The following is a 21,753-nucleotide window of genomic DNA, read 5'->3' on the forward strand; positions in this document are numbered from 1 at the left end:
AAATCACATCTGCTTTATTTTATTTTATTATTTTATTTTGTATTTCTGTGAATTGGGAAGTGTTATTTAATCATAGTCGGGGGACATTTTGATCCATGTTGCAGCACCCAGGGCCCTGTGGGGACTCAGCTTGAGAATCTCCAGCCAAATGTGATTTTAAGAATGGTGTTATTTCATGGGATATGGATGTTGGCCTGCTCTGCAAACCTGTCCTCACCCGGCCTGCACTCATTCTCAAGGTTAGGGTTGTTTGAGATCGAAGATATCATCTCCAAGGTAGAGGCAAATATTCCGGAAAACCTAGTGTGAAAGACTTTGCCAAAGGGTTGCTGCTATGAACAGCACCGTGGTTCCACTAAGGTGGCATAGATTCTGGCTTCTGGGCTCCACTGGAAAATGAGCATGATTGCAAAATAAGGACAATGGCAACCATAGCAGCAAGAGCAAACCCCAGCACCCTTCTTGCTTTTCAGGGACCAGCATGTGCGAAGGGTGCCCCTAAACCTTCCTGAGTCCGATAAAGTTGACCTTGGGACTAACAGAATTCCTTGTGACATGAATTCTTGTTATAAAACAAGTCCTCATGTATGTTTATTGTATGAATGACTCCAAACTTAAGTTCTCATGGTTGAGGGTGTGTCAGAAGATAAAATCATGAATATGGCCTTTAATGAGATCTTTCAACCTTGACATCTCGGTATGATCACCAGTCAATCCAGTTGTTGTCTTCCCATTGCATTCTCAGGGAAACAAATATGGCGCCCTATCATAACTTACACCAATTTCAATTTCAAGGCTGAAATTACAGAATGTCAGGACTGAGAGTTCCCATTGCTCAAACCCTTAATTTTACTGATAATTAGATGGAGCATAGTTGTAATCTTTTTGAAAACATGTTAATCCAGATACCTCGTGACCCTAACGAGTATGTGCTGATCTTCCCCGCTGACCCAGAGCTGGGCTTGGAGAGGCTCCTTGCCTGCCTCCATACATAATGGTGTATTTATAACTTCAGCAGCTTCCGACCTTCCCTCTCTAAAACTGGTGGTTTCTTAGATTTAAGATAGGTTTATGCACCTTGTGCCAAATGATTGTCTTTCTTCCCCCACCAAAGGAACACCAGGGTTCGGGTTTATTGGCATCTATATAATAAAAACTTACTTGAACAGTAAGGTGTGTAAGCCCAGTTTCAGATTTACTGCTCTGCTCTCTTCTCAATGGCTTGGTTGTCAAGTTCCCTGTGGAGGAACTCTAGAAACTGCAATATACCAACCACAGCTATCAGCGATTTTTAGTTTTTTCCTTGTGTTTTAATTTTTTTCAAAGCTGTGGTTCAGGTCAAGCTTTTGCTGTAGGTTTTCATTTTGCTGTATGTTAACATTTTTCAACAATCCATCTAAATTGTGATTTTAAATTTTAAATTTTAAAGCATTTTGTGTCCAAAAGCCATTTGAAAAATGATGCTAAAGTTGAAAAAAGAGTTTTTAAAAAAATATTTTTCTATGACTGAGAACTCACTGTAGAATTAGAAACAGTGATCCAAAGACCCATTTGATTGAACCTTATTTGGGGAGGCAGATAAACTGATTTGTCGGAGCTCACGGTTCTTTGTGTCATTAAAAGCAACTGTAAATCCATAGTAATTCATACTCTATTTTGAAAGGCAATGACTCACTAAAAAAAAAAAAAAAACTATCTGTGGAGACTGCAGGGACTTACCAAGTGAGAGGACCCTGACTCTTTCATACCATGTCCTCTGCCCTATTGCACTATTAATTACACAGAAGGACTAAAATTTCCAAATCACTTAATACTCAAAAACAAAAATTGTTTTGTTCTGTGAGCTTTCATGAACAAGCATGGCTTTGGCCAGCACAGAAGAACTAGACTTTTGCAGATTTTGATTATATTCTTGTGTCCTGAGGATTAACTCTACTGGAATTCACAAGCTTCTCTCCTGCCCCCCTACTTTTTCTTCCAGCACAAAGTATAGATGTTGAAGAGACTCACAGCCAAGTAAAATCTCTAATAATTTGTACTCTTTCCTTCATATTCTTTTTTTTTTTTTTTAGAGAGAGAGAGAGAGAAAGAAAGAACATGTGTGCAGGAGTGAGGGTGGGAGGGAGGGCAGAGGGAGAGGGAGAGAGAGAAGCTTAAGCAGTCTCCACACCTGTACTATGGAGGTGGGGGCTTCCTGAGGCTGGGCTGGATCTTGAAATCCTGAGATCAGGACCTGAGCTGAAACCAAGAGTCCAGGCTTTGATTACTGAGCCATCCAGGTGCCTTTGTACTCATTCATATTCTAATATGGAATCTCTGTACTTCGTCATCAGTACTTGTCTTTTGAGTTTCTTTTCCAGAGTGGTATGACTTTGTAACAGCACTTTTGTGCTGAGATGACTGGGTGGCTCAGGAAGGCCAGTGCCTGCGAGCAAGCTTATTTGGAAACTGAAGCTGTAAAACAGACCCATTCACACCACATCATGACCAACAAACAAGAGCTGGCCAGAGTCACATAATCATGGGGGACACCCTTAGATTTCCTACGAACAGAGGCAGTGTCTCAAACAAATGGCAATCCTTTTTCTTAAAAAATTTCAGATGAGAAGTTGAAAGCAAAATATAGATAAGCTATACTCAATTAGGTTTTTCTTTTTCTTAATGGTTTAGTGATTTTAAGAATCACATATTAGAATGCCAACTAATAAATAAAGATGAAATACCAATTAGAAAAATTACCATTTTGAAATAGTTGCATAATAATTAATTCAAGCAAGAATCATTAATGGTTGCTAAAATCTGAAAATGTTTGATGAAGACAAGGATATTTACAGTTTCTAAATATTTCCTTCCTTTTTGTCTCTATAACTGTGGCTTATGTAGGAGAATGTCACTTTTCTTACAATATAAAAATATTTAAGGGCAAAGGGGCATGTTTGTGTGGAGATATATATGTATATGTATACATATGTATATATGTATATATGTATATACGTATACATATGTATATACGTATACATATACATATATATCTCCACACAAACATATATATATATATATGATGAGAGAATTACAAAGCAAATGAGACAAAAGGTTAATGATTGGTAAATCTGGGTGAAGAGTATACAGTTATTCTTTGTAACTTTCCCGCAACTTTCTGCAAATTTGAGATCAGGGTTAAATAAAAGATAAAAAGAAAACCCATTTTCCTAGAAAAGGTATAAAGAAGGCCAACTTGATTTAATAAAAATTAAAAATGTCTATGCTTTGAAAGTGTAATCAAATTTAAGGTCAAATGATAGCAATGGAAAAACACAATAGATAGAGTTCATTTTGTTTATAATATCAAACAAAAATCTGTAGATCAAGAAAATAGAAATAACTCAAATTTTAAGTGTAATGCATACAAAAATGCATTTAATAGAAAAAATAAATGCTAATGAATGTGAACAGGTGCTTAATTTATAACTAATTCAAGAATTAAATTAAAATGAGGGTAATCCCATTTTTACCATGTTTAGCAAATTTATAAAAATGGATAATGTTAGGAAAAATTGGGGGCTTCCTTTTTTCTACTGCCAGGAAGGAAACATGGATGAGTACCACATTCATATTTTTCCACTCCCAACTCATTGTGCCCAATGAGGATTGGTTAGATTGGACAGAACCTGATCTATATTGGGCTAAGCTAATCAACATATTCTGTTGAGAGCTCCCATGTACTAGACACTACGTGGAACACGTTATATACATACATTATATCATTCAACCCTTAAAATGATTTTATAAGTTGGTACTATTATTATTTCTCTTTCATCAATGTTTTAGCTTTATCATATATTAAAACTGATTGGCCAAGAAGAGAAGTAGTACCAACCAAAGGGGAAGGAGTTGATAATTCACCCAATAGTTCTGGGAACACTGACTAAGTAGTAAGGGGGTATTTGAGTATTATCCTACCCCACATCATAGACCAAATAAATTCTTGATGAACTAAAAAAAAAAGGTAAAAAGAAAACCTACAAGAAACTGTAGATGAGTAATTACCTGTTCTCTGAAAGGGGAAAGACCATAACTATAAAACACAAAATTATCAAGGAAAATATACACTTATCAGATAAAAAGACTTATTTGTCAGTATCATCCAGTGCATGTTTATATCGTGGACTGATTACCAGCTAGGATTTGTTTGGAGAGAACAGCTAGGGCCCTGTTAGAGAGCTAATGTGCCAACCTTCGAAGGGTGACATTGAATGTACTCTGAGTCTCTCCTACTAAATGATGTGTTCCTCCTGGGAGGGACCATGTTCTGCTCACTTGTGTGTCCCTGGTGTCTTGTACTGACCTGGTCCATCCTGTGCATTCTATTCTGTGTTTTGATAGATTGAGTCAACAGAGGAATGGTATTCAGGTGTGGCCAAAGCAACGTGATAGAAAGGCACAGTAGGCATGTCCTAGACTCGTGACATACACGGGTAATGAGAGAGTTGGAAGAGTTTAGTACTTTAAAGCAATTTGATTGACTGAGTTCTACACCCATATTTCTAAATTCACTAGGAATGTGGATGAACTGTATGATTATTCTATTGTGTCTAATAAATTGCTATTAGAAGTTTGGGAGACTAAGCAAATCAATAAAACTCTGATTTTCTAGAGAGTCAACTACAAACAAGTTATCACATCAATTATCTGAATTAAATATTGTCCTATGGAAACCCCCTTGTGTGGAGTTTTAAAAACCCCATGAAGATAGATTATATTTATGGAATTACATTCAACGACTGACCTTTCAAAATATCTTATTACTACTATTTAAAAATAGTATTATGTTTGTGCACTGAAAAGTGAGGTTTAGAGCGTCAAGAAGCCCTTTTGGCTGAGTTGAGGGAAGGAGAACAGGGTGAGAGATGGAGTGTTATGTCATTGTGGTTTGGATTTGCACGTCCCTAATGACTAATGATGTTGGGTACATTTTCACGTGCTCATTGGCCATTTATCTCCTCCAGAGGAATTTCTGTTGAAATCATTTGCCCATTTAAAAATTGGGTTATTTATTTTGTTATTGTTGAGTTGTAAGTGTTCTTTATACAAGTCCCTTACCAGATCCACGAGTTGCAAACATCTTCTCCCATTTTGTGGGTTGTCTTTTCCATTTCTTGAAGGTGTCTTTGCAGCTTAGAAGTTTTTAATTTTGGTGAAATCCAGTATAGCTCTTTTTCTTTCGGTTCTATTTTGTGTGTATGTGTGTGACATATAAGGAACCACAGTCTAACCTAAGATCATAAAGATTCATTTCTATGTTTTCTTGTAAGAGCTTTTGAGTTTTAGCTCTTATACTTAGGTCTGATCAATGTTGAGTTCATTTTTGTGGGTGGTGTCAGATAGGGTCCAGCTTCATTCTTCTGTTGGTGTAATACTCTGGGTTTAATTCTGAGTTATAAGAAAATATCTCATTGCTATAATGGAAGCCCTAAGGAGGTGAGGCAAAAGTTAGAGGTCAAAGGTGAGGAACGCAAGGACTACTGGAATATGAAGCCTCGGCTTTCTAGACACATATTAAAAAACTCAACAAAATTATATTCTTTCCTGTGAGGCATTAAAAGGGAATATGTCTCAAGAGGACTAAAACTGAAGATTGTAGTGATAGTTTCACAGGTGTATAGTTATCTTCAAGCCCATCATGTTATATACATTAAATGTGTATAGCTTTTTTAAATGTCAGGTATAGGTCAATAAAGTGGTTTAAAAATAAATTAATAAGTATGGAATTAAAAAATAAAAGAGCAGGTTAGGTCAAAAAGAATCTGATTTCCTATTGTGATCAGATCCCTTGAATCATTACTTTTAAAGAATTTATTTATTTGTGAGAGAGGGAGGGTGCAAGCATGAGCAGGTTGGGGAGGCAGAGAGAAGCAGATGCCCTGCTGAGCAGGGAGCCCGATGCAGTGCTCAATCACAAGACCCTAGGATCATGACCTGAGCTGAAGGCAGATGCTTAACTGAGCCTCCGAGGCACCCCTCCCTTGAATCATTGAGCAGAAGACAAATGCATCTTGGGCTCAGCAAAATAACGGTCATGGTTCTTGTTATATCATGGGTGAAGCAGAGAGATGCGCTCTTCCCTGATCCCTCTGTCACCAACTTTGATTCGAGGCTCTCTTCTTTGCCACCCTAACTTCTACTGTTAGTGGCACCAAAATTTGAAGTGGACACATATTGTTCATAATTTTGGACTTTGCTTTTATCATCTGGCATTTAAGAAACCAGAAGGTTCAGTAGGTTTTGGTGAAGAGAAGGAGTTTCCATTTTTTTGCGGACTAGGTCAGTGTTATGCAATGGGGAAGAATTTCTGAGAGAAGAATTTCTGCAAATATCCTGATGCTTCCCTTAAGTTTGAGCACAGTTATTAGACTGAACCGACACATGTATTTCTGTTGTGGGGGTTTTATACATAACCATGTGCCCTTACCCTCAGTGCTTGTTGCCTATGGACCTCGCAGTATCTGAAAGGACAGAGTTTACTTGAGAAAAATAGAATGAGGCAAATCTTACTTAACACATAGTTTATTCACTCTTTCCTCAAAAGTCTAAAGTAACTGAATTGAATTTTACAGGAAAAAGTTCTCCTTGAAAATTTTTCTTTTATTTCTGGCCAATATTTAAACTATGGACATTCTCCCGGGAGGCTGGGACTATCAACCATTCTCTCTGTAAGAAAAAGAAAATCAAGATTCCACACTTACCAGAGTCATTTCTTCTTCCCTTGAATTGTTTCCTTTTGGTGACCATGGCTCTCCTCAGGGGCTCCCATAATTGCCCATAGTAGCCACAGCCAAGGCCATTCCGAAGGCTCAGTCAGAGCCAGTAAGAAGGTGTGAAACCAGAAAGCGTGTTTTCTTCCTTCTTGCATAATTTTTCAGTACACCCAAAAAGGCTCTTTAAAAATCTATTCAAAAGGAGGGGGATGATGAGAGGATGCACAAAATAGTCTCACTTCCTCCACAAAACTGAGTAAGCACCAGGAAGTGCTGCATGTCGTGGGGTTTTGCCACCATCATCTCCAGAAATAGGGAAAGTTCTAGGATGTGGGAGAGCAGAGGGCATCAGGAAGGGATGTGGGGGTCACCAAAGACTTTGTCTTCTTGTCCGGCTGTGTCACTCACTAACGTTTGTCCCCCTCCCTCTCCTCCCTCTCCTACTCCTCCCCTCCTCCCTCCGCTTTCAAACAAAATGCCACGAAATCCTGTCATTTTGTTTAGGTACTTACATGGATATCTAGTGCCCAGCTTTTCTAAGGGAGTTATATTCCCAAATCCCTGGGAGACAGATGGCGGTGGAGTGGTCATTCTCCCAGGAACCCTCATGGTAGAAGGGAGAACCAGCTAGGTAACTTCAGGGATAACCCCCATGTACACGACTTTTTTTTTTTTTCCCCCAGTCTAATTTTGTGCAATAATATAAGCAGATGGATTAACTTTTTGAGCCTCATTTTCTAAGTTTTGAAATGACTTATCCTACATACGTCATGGTTGGCCACTATGGGATGCACAGAATTGCTACAAGGGGGAAGATCTCCAGGGAAAATACAAGAAAGCTAGGCTCCAGCCTGTCTTTGGTGTTTGCTTAGGAATTCTCTGACATTAAGAAGTCAAACCCTGTCCCCACCCTGATGGGAGAGACTAGTTGAAAGCTGATCAAAATCTGACTTGAAAGAATTGTAGATGGTCTAAACAGTCACTCATGTAGTTGCGCAAAGTAGTGACGTGTGTAACATGAGTGGTAGAGGATGCTGAGCTTTTTCAGTGTTCTCTCAGGGAGCGTTCTTAGGAGGGAGAAGGCTTGGTTACCAGGTTTTAGGAGAGGAAAAACTGGATAGTAAAGAACAGTGGAATGGAAGCTCCGTCAGTGGTGGGATTTCTCTGGAGTACATTTGCCATGGTATTATCAGGTATAAAAATGTTAATACATTTCTTTTTTTAAAAAAAGATTTTATTTATTTATTTGACAGATGGAGATCACAAGTAGGCAGAGAGGCAGGCAGAGAGAGAGGAGGAAGCAGGCTCTGTGCTGAGCAGAGAGCCCGATGCGGGGCTCGATTCCAGGACCCTGGGATCATGATCTGAACTGAAGGCAGAAGCTTTAGCCCACTGAGCCACCCAGGTGCCCCAAAATGTTCATAAATTTCATCCATTAATTTATTGCTTAGATATCTGAGCTAAAAAGACCATCTGAAATTCAGATAACAGGCTAAAACCAAATACTTTTAGTAGCAGTATTTATATAAATTAGAAACCACCTAATTGTTGAATTAATAAAAGAATAGATGAGTAATTTATGGTACGTTCATGTAGTCCCTAAAAGTAATTGTTGTGAACAGAATTTTAAAATATGGAGAAATAATTAGGGTGAAGTATTAAATGAAATAGATGGAAGATATAAAACTAGAATGTAGTGTGAGCTTAACTATGTAAAAACAGGATGTAAAGAAAAAAAGAAAATTGTGATTTGATGAACTTGTAATTACTTTTTATTTACATGACTGAATATATTTAATTTTCTCAAATAATCTGTATCATTTAAAATTCATTTATAGTCTACTATCCCAAATTTCTTTCCTTTTTTGTTTTTTTGAAAGATTTACTTATTATTTGTGATAGAGAGAGTCGAGGGGTGAGGAGGGGCAGAGGAGGAGGGAGAAAAATCTCCAGCAGACTTCCTGCTGAGTGCGGAGCCCAGCACAGGGCTTGATCCCAGGACCCTGAGATCATGACCTGAGCCAAAAATCAAGAGTTGGACACCGAACTGACTGAGCCACCCAGGCACCCCTATTATACCAAATTTCTATTCTTTCTAATTCAAATTCATTCTAATTCATCTTTCTAATTCAAAACTTTTGTTACTTTTGCAGTTATATTCTTAGTTACATTCTGTGGGCTCAATGTGACTTATGTAAGAAAACCAATTTCGTACTTGCAAGTTACATGCTACTTTAAGTTCCTTTAGATTCTCAGATTCTCTAGCATATAGGTTAGGAGTTCACCATTTTAACATTCCACAGAATTTCAGAGTTTTCTTTTGTAATGGGATAAGGTCTTCATTTCTGATATAATTATAGATAGTATTTGCTCCTCAGTTATGACTCTCACTCAGTCACAGCTCAGGGGTGGGTTTTCATGGAAGATCAGGTACACTACCCTTGAATTACGTAAAGAGGAAGGGCCTTTCTATGGAAACTCAAGGCCACAGCTTTGTTGTAACCTGCAAAATGGACTAACTGGCCTCAAAGCAGTTTAAAAAAAAAAATAAAAATCCTCCTAGGAGGTGTCATTTTCCTTCACAATATATGAACCATGTTTTTGAAAAGGACCCAGTGTTTCTCTATGGTGATAGGTAATACTTGGTGAGTTTTGTAGGTGAATTATTTCCTCTGAAATAGCCTTACTCTGGGAGAAAGAGCAAGACCACTGGGGAAATAGGTCAGGTGAAACTTGGGGAGAGGGAATGAGGAGGAAAGAAAGACAGAGAGAAAGAGAAGGAACAGAGGAAATCAAGGGAAGAGGGGAGAGAATTTGTCCATTGGTTGGGTTTTGTCTGAGGGGAGAAGAACAAGTAGTGATTGGCGAGAATGCTCAGTGAATTGTTATAGATAGCTGTGGAGTTGCATCACGATGGGGCTGGTGATACGGCCACAGAGAACATGGTGTGTAATACCCGAGTCTTCTCTCTCAGCTGCACTTGGCTTCGCTTCATACTTAGCTCAGACCACAGAGGTCTAACTAACTCAGTCCATTTGCTGGGAGTTGGCTGGGACACGCTAGGAAAACCATTCCTCTTGGGTTTTGTGTATTCTGTTTACAAACTATGAACTTATGGAGGTTCACAGTGCTGAAAGTTCTTTCTAAGTTGTTTGGGGGGAGAATAAGGAACAGAGAATGAAGTCCAGGGTTTTCTAGCAACCCTTTCTATACAACTCTTTTTTTTTTTTTTTTAAGATTTTATTTATTTATTTGACAGACAGATCACAAGCAGGCAGAGAGGCAGGCAGAGAGAGAGGAGGAAGCAGGCTCCCCACTAAGCAGAGAGCCCGATGCGGGGCTCGATCCCAGGACCCTGAGATCATGACCCGAGCCGAAGGCAGAGGCTTTAACCCACTGAGCCACCCAGACTAGCAACCCTTTCTAAAGGCTTGCTTTATAACCCATGGTTTCCCCGAAAACAGCAGGCTGGTGGACAAATTCTTAAAGAGAGGCTGTACTCATGGAATGATCTATTCTAAAGGAGTGATAACTGACTTAGAGATAATTAATTTAAAATTCATTGAGCTAATGACCATCAATGTAGGTCTTTTTACCCCTCCTCTGTCTTATAGGTTCATCATTGTGATTCATAGTCATAATTAGAAAGTCACAGAATTACTTGCTCAACACCTATCCTTACCAGTTTTCATAGGCTGTAGGACTTGGCTGCTCCCTCTTCTGTGTGATAATTGAACTGACTTTGTCAGAGCACAAACCTTAGCTGGGGCAGTTCTCACTGGCTTCCAGGTACGTACTGGGAGGTGGGTGAGTGGTTGATGGTACAGGTGACTTTGGGGATAGTTGTCCCAGTGCTGAAGCGAGATGTTTGAAGATCTTTATTCTTGGCATAGAGTGCAAGAGAGGTCCTCCTTTATCATCCTGTCATCCTGCTACTTTGCAGCATCATGACTATGAGCAACTTAAAGTGTCCAAGTCCCAGCTCTCTCGTTGGTTGGGAGAACAATGTCTTCCTCCCTGGCTTATTGGAGGAACTGAATGAAGTAATGATGTGGAAGGGTCTGTGACATAGTGGGTCCTCTGGAAATGTTTATTACATCTAGATGCAGGTAAGACAGTCTGGGCTGTAAGCTCCTGCTGTGCTAGGAGACACGAATCGAGGAGCAATCGAGCTCCTGTTCACTGGTTATGCCTGACACATGGTGAGCATGCAATAAATAGTTACTTACCAAATGAACATCTGGGCTATTGTTTTAATGTGATGTTCAAGGGGTCTAGAGTTTTTCCTGGGACCAAGGTCAAACCGAAATGAGTATTTTCAATTTAAGAAACTGTATTTCTTATCTGTATTATAACGTTTGTTTTTTTTTATAAGGAGAGGTTATATATCTAAGGCTATAACAATTTCATGGCTGTTAAAAATGATGACGTTTTATCATTAAAGCAAGGATCGGCAAACTTTTCAGTAAAGGACCAGACAGTAAATGTTTTTGCAGGCTCTGTGGTTTCTTCACAACTGCTCAGCTCTGCCATTGTCGCTGGAAAGCAGCCATAGATAGTAGTAAATGAATGGGCATGGCTGTGTGTCGATAAAAATTCATTTACAGAAGCAGGAAGTGGGCTGGATTTGACCTGAAGGCTGTAGTCTGGTTGAAGCTCTGATTTACAATTACAGAAGAAATAGAGAGATGTCATATAGATCTGGCTCAGAAATGAAAAGAAAAACCATTTATGCTGTACTAATTCTATATAATTATGCTAGTAGTGCTAATATTTGTATAGCACATTAGAGCAAGGGAAGCCATATTATTATTCCTATTTTTTTTTAATGGGTGGGAAAATTGAAATGCAAGAGGTATTTGCTAATGTCCGGCTAGTAGGATTCAGCACAGGGTCCGGAGGTTCTGATTGCAAATGTGCTTCTCTTTCTGTGTTGTATTCTTTGCCATCCTGTAGCTTTGGCCATCTTTGGTCTCTGTGTCTCTGTCTCTGTGGGGCAGACAGCTGATGTTGTTTCAAGCCTGGAAGCTTCAGTCGGGATCCAGGAGAACGGAGGGCTTCGATGGGAAGCCTGATTGATATCTCAAGGGTGATTGCAAGTTTTAAAACAAGCTTAGTGTGCTTTAGTGTTTACTAGTGTTGCTTTTGGTCGTTTTCATGGTATATGTATATATTTTTGATGTTACACCAGCCTTTTAAGTTTGGAGGATAATATGATGAATGTGAGGTCAATCGTCTACTTTAGATAAAGGATGCATTTTTTCGTTAGACCAAAACATCTATGCTGATATTTTCCCCATAAACATTCTGTTTCCCCAGCAATGTGATGTAAAATTAGATGGAAAAAGAGCCCTCTTATGATATTTCAAAAACTGTTTTTATCACCTCAGAGAGAACGTTAATCATACTGTTTTCCATCACAAGCTGGCAAAGACTTTGGTGAATCGTTCTGGGATTCCTGAAGTTTTAAGTCCAGGCCGAAAAAGACTAGTTACTAAAGAGTTAAAAGATTGGTTCATAACTGAGGATGAGTTGTAACACACCTAGGAGGAGCCACCTAACTCTACCCTTGATGAAATCACGTTCTTACAGCCTGTTGACAGGGAAAACCCTCCTAGCTTGCCTCGATTAGCAGCTCGGGCACGTGAATGACCTCCAAAATTCCATCAAACTCTAGTGTAACTCTCTGGTGCTTTAAGTCGTTGATATTGGAGAGACTGACTTTCTTCACTCAAATGAGATGATGTCGGTGAAATCACCAACAATGCTTGGCACATAGTAGGTGTTTGATGAATTCTCACACCCTCCTTAGTGATTCATTACGCTCCTTCCCTTAAGATTTAGCTACATTTAGTGGAGGATTGCATCATTCCTGATTGACCAATCACACCACACCAAATTTTTAGCCTTGTAGGGCACGGTCATCTGTAGTCAGATCTTTGTTGGGTTATTTGAAGGATAAACAGATTCAATCCTAGATTAAAGATATTCAAACAAGCTTTGACTCTGTCTGGGGACCCGGAAGCTCAATGTGGTGTGAGTATCAGAACCAGCAAGGACAAACGTGACAACCCGAAATCCAGAAAACCAGACCAAAATAAAATAAAATAAAATAAAATAAAATCACCCTGTTGTAAATGTAAATAGTATCCTTTTTGAAAGGTAATGCTGGACAGTAGTCATGTGCAATAGTTATTGATCAACTAGCATGAAATATTAATGGTTAACCTGTTAAAATTTTCCAACCATTTATAATTCTTAACCAGTGATGAAATTCAACTGAAAAATTATGGTTTTTAGAATTTTGTGGAAGGATTTAGAGAAAAAACCCACAGCAATTTTCAAATGAAATAGTGAAGATAATTAACAAGATACTTGGTTTTCTATGTTCACTATTGATAATTGAGAGACCTTCTTGATGCTCAGCTGTGAATTTCTATTGGTCAATATCTTGCCTTATAAAACTGGCTTTTACTTGTTTCAGTTACACTCTAGCTGCACAAGTAGCTTATATTCTCTGTGTACATAAGCATATAATATAGATAAGAAGCTTATGTTCTCCACAATGGCTACATACTCACTTTAAAAGTTTTCTTTTGAATTTCCCTGTCTAATATAATGATATTTATAGGGTTGGGGCTCAGAAATCTTGTTGTCTGACAAAAAGTTAGAAAAGGAAGGCGGAGCCTGTCAAAAAGGGAACTAGGCCAGAAAGGAGTCATCATTCTGTCCTTAAATCATGTCCATTCTGCAAATTTTCACTTTTTCTCACTTTCCTCTAGTTTCAACCTTTGTTCCTGATTCACGGACCCCCATGTTTATAGTCATAAATGAATCAGGATTGTAGAGTGTTAGAACTAAAAGCAACATCAGAAATTATCTGGCTCAGTTTTTAAACTTTTGTTTTTTTCAGTTGTGGAATATATTTGCTCCATGAAAACTTTATTAAAATCCTGATAAGAAAAAGAGGAAGAAAGAAAGGAAAGATGGAAGGAAGGGAGAAAAAGAGGGAAAGTAACGAAGAAATGGAGGGTCTGGAGCTCCAGAATTCCTTGAGGAAATAAATAGGACAAGCAGAAGAGCAGTTCACATGGTGTGGAGGCAAAATTGGGCAGACTTTCTGGAGATGCTGGCATGGAGTTGATCAGTTCTTTTCTTCTTAGAAAATCAGTTTCCTTCTAGAAAACACTCCCCATTTCATCTCTCTGCCAGTAGGCCTTGATAATTTCTACCCACTGATTGGTATTCAGCTCTTCTAGTTGATAAATTAAATAGTACCCCCCATCTTCACTACAGGACTGTTAAAGGAAAAAAATAGCAACAACAAACCATTTATAATAGCTTTACATGCATTTTGCAGATCCTATGGAATAAGTAAAAAAAAAGTTAGAATAATATAGAAATTGGAGTATAAGAGAATGTCCAAGACAATGGTTATATGAAGCAAAAATAGTTCTCTTCTCTCTCTAGTGTAGGGATTTGTGTTGAAAGGTGTGGATCAAATATTACGAGGAGGTCTCTAAAAAGAGACCCCATTGGAAATAGCAAAAAAAAACAAAAAACAAAAAACAAAAATCAAATATAGTAAGTTAAATATTTAATTTAGTGGAAAGCATAGAACGTGTGAAGTTGTTTAAAAAAATAATATGTATATATATATGTACCATACATTTGTGTCCTCCCCCTTTTAATCAATCAATGACAATTTTACCCTGGATTCCAAAATGGCACTTGGAGAGGTGCCATTGTGGGAGGGGCAGAGTTCATAAATTTCCATTCCTGCCAGGGTGTGGATTGAAACTTACCTGACCAGCTGTTAGCAGCAACTCTGAAGACAAGAAGGTAAATGCAAGCATTACCAAATAGCATTTTTAACAATGAACATTGCATTGGAAAGTAATAGAAACCCAAAAAAGATTTAATTGAAACCAAAGGGCATGCTATTTTTATGAAGTCAATGTCTTTTAAAAAAGAGCCGTTTGTTTCATGACATGTCGAAGTTTTTGCAAATGTGGCAATGCTTGCTGGGAGATATTAACAACATCTGTCACCTCATTTGGCCTCCACGTACCCGGTCAGATGTCTGATGTATCTGATCGATTTTCTAAAAATGTGGATGTTTGGATAATTTTATAAAAATCCTTTCATACTTGACAGATTGTATGTTATCTTTTTATAAAGTCTGTAATATAAAATGGTATAATATTTAGAATACTTATATTTTAAATAATAAGAGTTTTCATTTCTCTTTTGTAACTTAAGTTGGAAATGCTCTTGGTTGCATCTTTCACAACTATTTCTCTGTTTCTAAAGACTGTTTATCACTGAGTTAGTTTTAGCCGGATCTGACTATTTATTCTAGCTATAGCATCTATCTGTATAGAGTTGGAACTTCATTCTTGGGTTCTTAATAGCTTTGTGGGAATTATGAAAATTATAAGACATGAAATATTTTGGAGATAGAACTTTTTTTCTTCCCACTGTATAGGAAGAACAATTTCCCCCAGAATATTTTGGGTTGTTAGAAAATCTATCTCATCTAAATTTTTACACTTTTACCATAAAGGAAACCAATTTTAACAAGTGAACTATTTCTAATGCATTGGAAAATGAATCAAAATTTGATTCTGCAAAGTAGCATCTTTATTGATTATAGCTGCCTGCAGAGTGTATGCAGAATGAGTATGAAATAGTGAGTCATCATCTAATATTTCTTATTTTTTTTGAAGGATTTTATTTATTTATTTCTTTGACAGACAGAAAGAAAACACAAGCAGGCAGAGAGGCATGTGGTGGGGTGAGAGAAGTAGGCTCCCTGCTGAGCAGAGAGCCAGACCTGGGTTCGATCCCAGGACCCTGAGATCATGACCTGACCTGAAGGCAGAGGCTTAACCCACTGAGCCACCCAGGCACCCCTCATCTAATATCTCAAATGTCAGAATTATTTACAGTGAAAAAGGGGCAGATGCTAGCAAATAAAACCATAAAATCTTATGAAATGTTCTTATGTGCCACTATTTGTATTCTTTACTGATGGGATACAAAGATGAAAATGAAACTTGGAACCTGCCCGCAAGTGAATTATGTTTTGGAAGCAAAGACAGAAATAGAAAAAAAATAGTTACCTCACAGAGTGATAAGGGAAACAAATATGGATGTCGTGTGTTTATTATCTGTGTCTATACCTACATTATTATCACAAGATTAGAAAACATGTAGAAAATGAAGGCCAAACTGTGGAAAGAACCTAGAAGTTCATCAACAAATGAAGGATAAAGAAGATGTGGTATATATATATATATATACAACGGACTACTATGTAGCCATCAAAAGAAACGAACTCTTGCCATTTGTGATGACGTGGATGGAGCTAGAGGGTATTATGCTTAGCAAAATAAGTCAGTTGGAGAAAGACAACTATCATATGATCTCCCTGATATGAGGAAGTGGTGATGCAATGTTGGGGGTTTGGGGGGCAGGAAAAGAATCAATGAAACAAGATGGGATCGGGAGGGAGACAAACTCTAAGAGACTCTTAATCTCACAAAACAAACTGAGGGTTGCTGGGGGGAAGGCAGTAGAGAGAGGGCGGTGGGGTTATGGACATCAGGGAGGGTATGTGCTATGGTGAGTGCTGTGAAGTGTGTAAACCTGGTGATTCACAGACCTGTACCCCTGGGGCTAATAATACATTATGTGTTAATAAAAAATAAAACAACAACAACAACAACAACAACAAGAAAATGAAGGCAATTGATTTGTCAATACTGTGGGAGCAAAATTCAAATTTATCGTGCAGATGGCAGAATACCATTAATGATATCTGATATTCTGCCATCTGCATCATAAATTTGACTTTGAGAACCGAAGTCCTTTTACTTAAAGGCTAAATAATGAATCACTTACTTGGAAAGAACTGTAGACATAAATATGATAATATATTATTATTGATATCAAAATGAGTTTTATTTTCTGAATAAAAATTGCCTATTGGCCCCACTCTTTAAACTTGTGGTTGGTAGGTGATATTGAGGACAGTAAGTATGAAATGACCTAAGCCAGATCTAATTTGGGATAAAGTTGTTTGTAATCATGAAGTTCCAATCTCTGTTCATGACACATTTGCATAGGTTTCAAAGCAATCTGAAAAAATCTTTGAGGAAATGTTCAGTCTAGAGAAGCAAGCCCCTCAGCAGATCAGAGGAGTCTTGGAAGAACAACCTGGGACTGGAGGTGCCCCTGGGCAATGAGGGGTCCAGAGTAGTCCTGATGGGCACTTAGTGCTGGCCATTGGTCAGATACACCAGTGAAACCAATAATACATGTTTTATTATTTTTTAATCAGTATTTGCCTTATTAGTTTCTTATTTATTATACATATATCTTCTTGTCATGAAGCTGTGTGGTGGGTTACTAGAGCCATGGTCTTGCAGAGCACAAATGCCATCTGCCCAAGATGGCAGCATGATGTAGAAGGAAAGAAGGTGACCAAGGCGATGGATTTGTTGACACAACTGGTCAACAAAAAGGAAGATAATTTCTGATTTACGGGTTGTTTGAGAATTAGAGACAACATTTGTGAAATGCCAGGCACATGGTAGGCAAATTAAATGGTAGCTATTATAAAGTCGTTATAGGTGGAGTAGTGCTAATTCTTTGAGCTGGATAGAGTTTTGAGGGACCTTGCTATTTTAAAGATTATTTCAAGTCTGTTTGGAAATAATGATGACTGAAGTAAATTATGTACAAGTGTTTCAAGTTGTAGCTTATTAAGAAGCAGCTTACTCAGCAATCCGCCTTTATACTCAGACTTCGTCAAACAGTAACTTCTTTGTGAAGTGCATATTTTCCATAGGGGATGTTAAGTAGCTATTGTTAATGCTTGGGGAACTCCTAATTGCATCTGGAGACTGAATTTCACTTTGAGATGTTATTCTTCAAATTTTCCTCTAATCTTAGTTCTTGTGTTAAACACAAATAAATTTTCAGTGCTCTAAAATCTGTTGCCATGTTTAGTAATACATCTAGAGTACATTTTAAAATTAAACTTCATCCATACATATAAAATTTATGTATATTTACGTATAAATATACATACATAATAAATATATAGAGAAGTTCTGTGTAACTGTACTGTTATAGACTCTTCCCATCCATCTTCTTTCACTCAAGTTTGTGCTTATGAGATCCACATTATAATGGGGCACTAGAGTTCACTCAGACATATTGCTGTGTATTCCATTGTATACCTGACCCACAAGCTATTTATTTATCTTTCTGATGATGGACATTTGGTTTGTTTCTGAATTTGGGCTACTATGAAAGTGTTTCTATGAACTTATTTGTATACACCATTTTTTAAAATCTGAAAGGTATTTTGCTACACACCTCTGAAAAATATCTGTTATGGTTACATTTTAGTATGATGATGATTAGATCTCTACTTTCCATTTATTGCTAAATTGGTCCCATATGTAAATCCAGTGGATTTGGAGACTGGCTTGGTCATACTATTTTCAAATTAGTACCGATGTAAAGGGATTTTTGATGAGGACAAGAAAACAGACCTTAGAGATTTTCCTCCTTTATTTTCTGTTGTAACAACATAGCATGGCTTTTACTGACCACCAGAGTGTCTCTCTAATGAATAAGAACAGTGTTAATTAGCTTTAAAATGTTGAAAACATGATATTTTTAAATTACTTGCTTGAATTTTACTAGAGGAATACTAGAATAAGTCTTGATGAGTGCTGTTTAAAATTTTTTTCTTATGTAATACTCTTCTGCTTTTTCTATTTCTTTTTTTTAAAAAGATTTTATTTATTTCAGAGAGAGAGAGAGAGATTGGGCATGCACATGAATTGGGGGAGGGGAGGGGCGAGGGGGTAGAATCTGAAGCAGGCTCCCTGCTGAACACAGAGCCCGACATGGGGCTTGATGCCATGACCCTGAGATTATGACCTGAGCCAAAACCAAGAGTGGGAGGGTGAATCAACTGAGCCACCCAGGCGCCCCTGCTTTTTCCATTTCCTTTTGTAAATGAGTATGGGATTGCACGATGCTCTCAGATCATGGGAGCTGCTTCTGTTGAGGTACCTGCTTTATGAGATGGTGGATTTCTCAGAGGTGAAAACTGGGTTTCAGTCAGCTCATGCTACTGTGTGCAGTGACTGTCCTCATGGGATAAGTTTCGAAATGGTTATCGGGTAATTAGGTTACTGTCAGATTTAGCCAGTTTCTAATTCAAAAACAAACAAAATGACAACAGCTCTCAGAGGTAATTATTGGATGGCCTTTTAATCTAGTTACTAAGTGCTCATTTTTCTGTATTTTAGAGGTTTATAGAACACCAGGAAAGATTCTCCTGTAATGAATGCTTACATACAGGCATCCAATACCAACTGCAGCTTTTAGGCTGTTCGTCCATGAGGACCATTCTCACCCCTCCCTTGGAAGGTGGGCAGAGTTATGCTATATAGACTCTAATGGAAACTTAGAACCAATCCACAGGGTAGAGCCTGATGAGGCGCAGAAAAGTAAACTGTTGCTGGGTGAGGACAAGATTGTAGTTGGAGCCAAGTTAGGGAATGTGTGAAAAGTTCACAAAATTTAGTGTAGTTTCCTTGTTCTTTAGGCACCAATGGGCAGACAGTGTGGGGGTACACTGCAGCTCCCAGAGTGAATAAGAGTAGTAGCTGAATTAGAAATGGGCAGAAAGCAATCTTTTCCAGGAGAGAGCAGGTCTGGGCATGGAGAGGTCTGAGCCTTGCTCTTCTCCGGCCAGCTGTATGATTGTGTGCAAGTCACTGCTGCTTCTGGCCTCAGGATTTTTAGTCTCAAGAAGAAGGGAGTTGGCCTGCATGAGCCATCATGTCCTTGGTAGGTAAGACTCCAGGCTGCTCAGTTCTGTGCATGTCACACCAGAAAGGAACACCCTTCCCTCTGATGCCAGGGGCACATCCGTGAACAGAAACAGGCTAAAATTGAGCAAATAGCTGGCACATTTAAAGAACCAGGTTGGGATCATTCAATTTTCAATCCAAATCCTATCTTTGTCTTGAGTTTTTGGTCTCTAGCCTTCTTTTATAGTAGTGAACAAAGAGCCAGAGTATCCACTGCCTTTTCCTTTGGTGCCAAAGATTTGTATCAAATAGCAACCTTGATTATATGACCAAGACTTTAAAAAAGATGAGACTACTTTTTATCCAAATTTTATGATTTAACACAAGTCTGTGAAATCCCCTTGACTCAGACCATCTTGAATTTATCTGATTTCTCTACTTCCTTAGTAAGTTTGTTACTGAAGTGGTAATGTTAGATACTGTTGTAGAACATTTTGGATGTGAAGGAATTTTCCACCTAAAGAATGTAGATTTTTGAGGTCTGAAACATTAGTGAATTTCCAGACAAGTTCAGGACATATGTTTCTTGGAAAGCATCTATCTGAACCCAGTTTTAGCAGCACAAAATGAGAAATATGCATCACATACAAGTTTGGCAGGAAAAATAATATAAGCATAAAAATGGACTCTAAACTGAACAGGGGAGAACACCAATATATAGTGGGTATGTGTTTGACCAGTCTGTCCTACACTGAGGACAACTTAGGAGAAATAGTAGATACAGCAGAAAGAGCACTTAGTTTAGGCCAATATGTGTGATTCAATTCTTTGATTCTTTTCTCATTGGTAGAAAGGGAATGACAATATCTACTCTGTAAAGTTGTAGGGTTAAAGCTAATATATGTAAAACATATGTCTGGCACTTCTAAAAATGGGTATTTAATATTTTTTTTAGTTAGGTTTTATAGACTAAAAAAGCCAGTGTTAAGCTGGAAAGATTCTAAAACCAATGTACAATGTTCAATTCAGTGCAATAATAATTTCTTAATACTTTACTATGTACCACCTGTCTGATGATTAAAAAATAGACATAAAGGGGCTTACATTTCCATCTTGGAAAATATGCAATAAATACATTGACAAAAAAAATATAATACATTGGCAAAACATTGACAAAAAGCCAAAAGAGAAAGCATTTCTTTTGGGATGGTCCAAAGTGAGATCTATGTAAGATTTTCTTGATACTTCTGGAACAGATTATTGGTGAGAGACAAGGAATCTGTCATGAAGGAATCACTCCCTTAGTTTGGTTCCATATCACTGTGGTTCTACACTGTCAAGGGAAGGTATTAAATCTAATGACTTCTAAACTCCCAACATCTTTCAAGATCAATGATCTCTTGAGCAATAACATCAATGTCTGACTGAAGCACCTCAAGGCTTACAAGTTGCATGTGGAATGGGTCAAAGGAGGTGAGAAGGTGATGAAGTACATGGCCCATGACAATTTGCTGGGTATTGTCAGTCCAAGGATGTTGAGGGGAGAATGCTGGCAAAGGACTTGAGCAGAACCATGTATAGGCTGTGAAGAAGGAGGTGGGATATAGTTTTCTTGGTTGCAGACTTGACCATGAGGACATGGTTGCTTGTGACTTTGTTTTACCTAAATAAAGGAAGTTTTACCACAATAGAATCGTATCCCCCACAGACATGTCTAAGACCTAATCCTTGGTACCTTTGAATGTGCTTTTATTGGGAAATGGGGTCTTTGCAGATTTAATCAAGTTAAGATGAAGTTATACTGGATTAGTGTGGGCCCTAATCCAATGATTGGTGTCCTTATAAGAAAGGGGAAATGTGGACGCACACAGAAGACTAGGGAAGAACACCATATGGAGGCAGAGACTTATGGTGCCTCTCTAAACCAAGGAATGTCAACAGTTGCTGGAAACCACCAGAAGCTGAGAGAGAGGCAAGAAGCAGATTCTCCTTGACAGGCCCCAGAATGAACCAATCCTGCCAATACCTTGATTTTGGACATCTGGTCTCCAAAACTGAAGGAGAATAAATTCTTTTTGTTTAAGCCACCCAGTTTGTGGTAATTTGTTACAGCAGCTTTAGGGAACTAAATCATATCACTAAATAAAAATAGACCT

This window comes from Mustela nigripes, chromosome 8 (assembly GCF_022355385.1).
Source record: "Mustela nigripes isolate SB6536 chromosome 8, MUSNIG.SB6536, whole genome shotgun sequence".
Classification (NCBI taxonomy): Eukaryota; Metazoa; Chordata; class Mammalia; order Carnivora; family Mustelidae; genus Mustela; species Mustela nigripes.